We start from the raw sequence: 5238 nt of genomic DNA on the forward strand, positions 1-5238 counted from the left end.
TGTGTGGTGGGGCAGGGGGAGATAAGTGATCATTGGGAACCTATATTGATAGGTACCCACTTTGTTTCCAGTTCTTCCTACAACAAAAACTCTATTGCTGGAAATATTTTCTTAAGATGAGTCTTTTCTTTGTCTTTGATCTTTTAGAGGTATATTCTTAGTAATAATACCAATTAGTCAAAGGGTGTTATACTTAAGTCACATTGTGGAATATACTTCAAAATTATTTTCCAAAATGGTGAGGCCAATTCTTGGTTCTATTAATAGTATATTGGTGTGCCTGACCCCCCCATCACCCTTACAACAATTGCTATTTTATTTTTTGTCATCTTTGTTGGTCTAATAGGTATGGAGTAAAATCACAGAGCTGCTTTAATTGATATTTGCTTATTACTGGTGATTCAGAGTAGTTTTTTCAAAGGTTTCTGGATAGTTTATGTTTCTTCACTTGGTAACTTACTTTTCATGGCTGGATTGTATTTAATAACAGTAAGCATTTATTTGAACATCTACAATAAGTGCAGTTTACAGTCATTACTTCACTTAAAATAATTTTGTCACTAGGTTACCTTTTTAAAATGCAGTTGACCCTAAATGGGACAAGTCATTATTCATTAATAATTTCGCATGATCCAATCATGTCATCACATTTTTTTGTATTCCTGATAGGAAGGTATAATCCTGAAAATAACGGAATGAGGATTTTAAGAGCTTTGTGAAAGGGATGAAGTTAGAAAGTGTGTTCCTGAGTGTGAGACCGTGCCCAGAATAGATTTTTTTCTTTGTGTAGTGTTCCACGGAGCAAAACAAAAATATTAGGATCTGGAAGCTGGAGGTGAAATGGGCAGAAACATGATGTAAGAAGCCATCAAAATCTATTTCAAAACCTATTTCAAAACTTTACCTACAATCTTTTCAGGTTTTTAAATATTCCCACAACTGTACTTATTCCCATACACATAAAGAAACACTCCCAATGAAGGTCTTTACACAACAAAATAACTTCACATCTCACCGAGGACTCAGTACAAGTTCTAACGAGGAAACTCACTTAAATAGAAAAAATTGCGCCAATTTATTTTTTCCCCAATCTATTTATTTATTTTTAGTGTTCAACATTCATTTCTATAAGCTTTTGAGTTTCAAATTTTCTCCCCATCTCTCCCCTCCCCCACCCCAAAACGTCTTCCATTCTGATTACCCCTTCCCTCAATGTGCCTTCCCTTTTATCACACCCCTCCCTTCCCTTATCCCCATCTTCTCTCTTTTCTTGTAGGGCAAGATAGATTTCTATATCCCATTACCTGTATTTCTTCTTTCCCAGTTACATGCAAAAACGGTTCTCAACATTCGTTCCTAAAACTTTGAGTTCTAACTTCTCTCCCTTCCTCCCTCTTCACCCATCCCCACTGAGAAGGCAAGCAATTCAATATAGGCTATATACGTGTACTTTTGCAAAAGACTTCCATAATAGTCATGTTATGAAAGACTAATTATGTTTCCTTCCATCCTATCCTGCTTCCCCCATTTACTCTGTTCTCTGTTTTGACATTATCCCTCCCCAAAAGTGTTTACTTCTAATTACTTCCTTCTCCCATTTGTCCTCTCTTCTATCATTCCCCCACTCCACCTGTCCCCTTCTCTCCTACTTTCCTGTAGTGTAAGATAGATTTTCATACCAAATTGAGTGTGCATGTTATTCCCTCCTTAAGCCTTTTCATGCTTCTCTTCATTCTTATGTTTGAAGGTCAAATTTTCTTTTCAGCTCTGGTCTTTTCATTAAGAATACTTGAAAGTCCTCTATTTCATTGAAAGACCATTTTTTCCCCTGAAGTATTATACTCAGTTTTGCTGGGTAGGTGATTCTTGGTTTTAGTCCTAGTTCCTTTGACTTTTGGAATATGATATTCCACACCCTTTGATCCCTTAATGTAGAAGCTGCTAGATCTTGTGTTATCCTGATTGTATTTCCACAATACTTGAATTGTTTTTTTCTAGCTGCTTGCAATACTTTCTCCTTGACCAGGGAACTCTGGAATTTGGCCACAATGTTTCTAGGAGTTTCTTTTTTTGGATCTCTTTCAGGAGGTGATCGGTGGACCCTTTCAATATTTATTTTGCCCTTTGGTTCTATAATATCAGGGAAGTTTTCCTTGATAATTTCATGAAGAATGATATCTAGGATCTTTTTTTGATCATGGCTTTCAGGTAGTCCCATAATTTTTAAATTGTCTCTCCTGGATCTGTTTTCCAGGTCAGCTGTTTTTCCAACGAGATATTTTACAGGGTGTTCTATTTTTTTTCATTCTTTTGGTTTTGTTTTGTAATTTCTTGGTTTCCCATAGAGTCCATCTGCTCCATTCTAATTTTTAAAGAACTATTTTATTCAGTGAACTTTTGAACCTCCTTTTCCATTTGGCTAATTCTGCTCTTTAAAGCATTCTCCTCCTCTTTAGTTTTTTGGGCCTCTTGTCATTTGAGTTATTCTATTTTTAAAGGTGTTAATTTCTTCAGCATTATTTTGGGTCTCCTTTAGCAAGCTGTTGACTCATTTTCATGATTTTCTTGCATTGCTCTCATTTCTCTTCCCAATTTTTCCTCCACTTCTCTTACTTGATTTTCAAAATCCTTTTTGAGCTTTTCTATGACCTGAGACCATTGTATATTTATTTTGGAGATGCAGAAACCTCGATCTTTAGGTCTACCTCTGAGCATCTGCATTGTTATTCCTCATCTGAAATGATGGAAGAAAATACCTTTTCACTAAGAAAGTAATCTTCTCTTGTTTTATTCTTTTTCCCTTGGGGGCGGGGGCATTTTCCCAGAGAGTTACTTGACTTTTGAGTTTTTTGGTCAAGAGGAGGGAATATTCTGGGGACTTGTAAATTTTCAATTCCTCCATGAAGGCACAATCAAGGGAGAGGAGTGCATTCCTCTCCTGGCCTATGCTTTGGTCTGTGAGCAGCATTCCTTCTCCAGTGCCTCCACCAGCTCCACCACACTAGCCAGGATTGCTTCTCACCCCAGGGACACCACTCAGGGCTGAGATCCAGATCAGGTGCTCAATTCCCCCAGGGTCTTTAGGCTAGGGCTCCAATAATGGATACTGTAGCCACCTAAGGCCAGGACTAGACTGCTGAGTTACCTTCTCACTCAAGTGAAAGAGCTTTCTCACTGACCTTTGAAACTGTCTGGCATTTGTGAATTGATGAATCTGAGACCCGCAGCTACTGCTGGTGGCACCTTGAAGCTTGCTGCAGCACAGCCAAGGCTAAGCTGCACTCTGCTCTGCATCCTAAGTGACAGACCTTTTCTGCTGGCCTTACAGGCTGCCTTGGGCTGGAAATCTCTTTCACTCTGTCGTTTTGTGGCTTCTACTGATGTAGAATTTGTTTAGAGTCAATTTTTACAGCTGTTTTATGGGCTTTTGGGGGAGAGGTTCTAGAGGTATGTCCTTCTACTCTGCCATCTTGGCTCTACCCCTAACTTCAGCAAGTTAGAGACAGCCTTCTGGAACTTCAGCTACATTAAAAATGACTCTGATAAAACACTATTGTTCAGAGCTATAATCAGACATTCTACTCAAATAGCAGCATGCTACAACCAGTGAGGGATTGTGGTTAGGAATCAGACTGATGGACAGTATACTACAATGCTACAATACTACCTGTTCCTTATCCTTAAAAAAATGAAATAAGACCTCCAAAATTTCCATCATATTTTGTATATCATACTCCTTAGGGGTCTAGCACCAGGTCTGGCACACAGTAAGTGCTTGTTCAATGGCAGTTGAATTGGACTGAAGAAAAATAAGGTAAATTTTAAGTAAGGTTAAAAAATACAATTATAATATTAATGTATTCATTTTGGAATAGAACTCTAAAATGAAAAAGTCACTTTTCCCACCTTACAGTTCAGAAGAAGATAGAGAGGAACAGTTATATTATTCATGTATTCCTTTTTAGAACTGAATTTAGGATGTTTTTAAACCGCACATCTAGATGAAGGAATAAAAACAATTATTTGTTAAAATGAAGATAATTAAGGACGTATGGGGAGGCATCATTATTTTATTTCTACAAATTTTCACAGGTTATGTAAAGGCAAATTATTTTTCTCCTAACTTGATTAAAGCTCTTCATTCAAGAAAATAGCAATGTGGAAACATAGACCTATAGTTGGACATGTCATTATTTTATTATTTTCATTGATTTCCTTTTTTTTACTTTTTGAAGTGGGAACGTTAAAATGCTTTTTTATGATTCATGAATAGGAGCACCTTGAGTGACATTTCATAGTCAAGAATCTCTCCCAATGATTATTTAGAAGATGGAATAATTTATCTCTTCTCACAACCCCATAAACAGCTTTGAATATTTTCACCAATCACTGCTAAGTCACATTATTTTTCCTGACATAATTATATAAAAGATCAGAATAAATATTTGTCTTCAAATTTGTAGCAACTGAGGTCAAATTTCTTGCATATGTTATACATTTTCTAATGGGTTAGTATCATGGAGTTGGGTCAAACAACATCAGTTATGGCAGGAAATAATTACTGCATTCTAAGTTATTAGAACAAGATCAAGCAAAATTTGTATGGTGCTTTGAAATTTGTTTTTAAAAGAGTTTTGGCCAGTTTATTAAAGAATACTTTTGTACAGTTTACTTTTCACGGGTCTGTTCTGGCATGCTTTTAATGATATCAGAATCACCTGGATCAATGATAGCCAGTGTACATACTCTGTAGTACTTCCCACATGCTGTACCCAGTTCAATGTTACTGCCACTGTAGTGATGTACTCCAATTTTAGCCAACATAGCATACTATTCAGTCTCTGATTTCCTCAAGGCTGGGCAGTTGCTGGCTAAGATGACCAATTTGGCTTTGCCTTGTCTGATCATTTTCAGCGTCTGTTTGTAGCCCAGCACATATTTGCTGCTATTCATGACTAGCTGGAGCCTCGAGTTGAAGGACTCCAGGGACCTTTTTGTCTTCTTTGCTGCCACCATCTTCCTGCCTGCGATGAGGAAGGACCCTCAGCTAGACACCCACTGCCAAGATGGCCGGGAAGCGAGAAAGGGGTGCTTTAAAATTTGCACAGCATTTTATAATCATTTTTGTTTTCATTTCGCTCTCACAAAAGCCTGGGATATGGGTGCTATTACTGTCTCCATTTTACTAAGGAAACTAAGTCAGACACACGTTAAGTGAATTGATCAGGTTCACACAGT

General features: G+C 37.4%; 1 pseudogene; it reads right to left on the bottom strand.

Moving 5' to 3' along the window:
- Positions 1–4636: 4636 nt before the first annotated feature.
- Positions 4637–5031, bottom strand: LOC140503131 (large ribosomal subunit protein eL30 pseudogene; annotated as a pseudogene).
- Between the last annotated feature and the right edge of the window lie 207 nt (positions 5032–5238).

This window comes from Notamacropus eugenii, chromosome 5 (assembly GCF_028372415.1).
Source record: "Notamacropus eugenii isolate mMacEug1 chromosome 5, mMacEug1.pri_v2, whole genome shotgun sequence".
NCBI lineage: Eukaryota > Metazoa > Chordata > Mammalia > Diprotodontia > Macropodidae > Notamacropus > Notamacropus eugenii.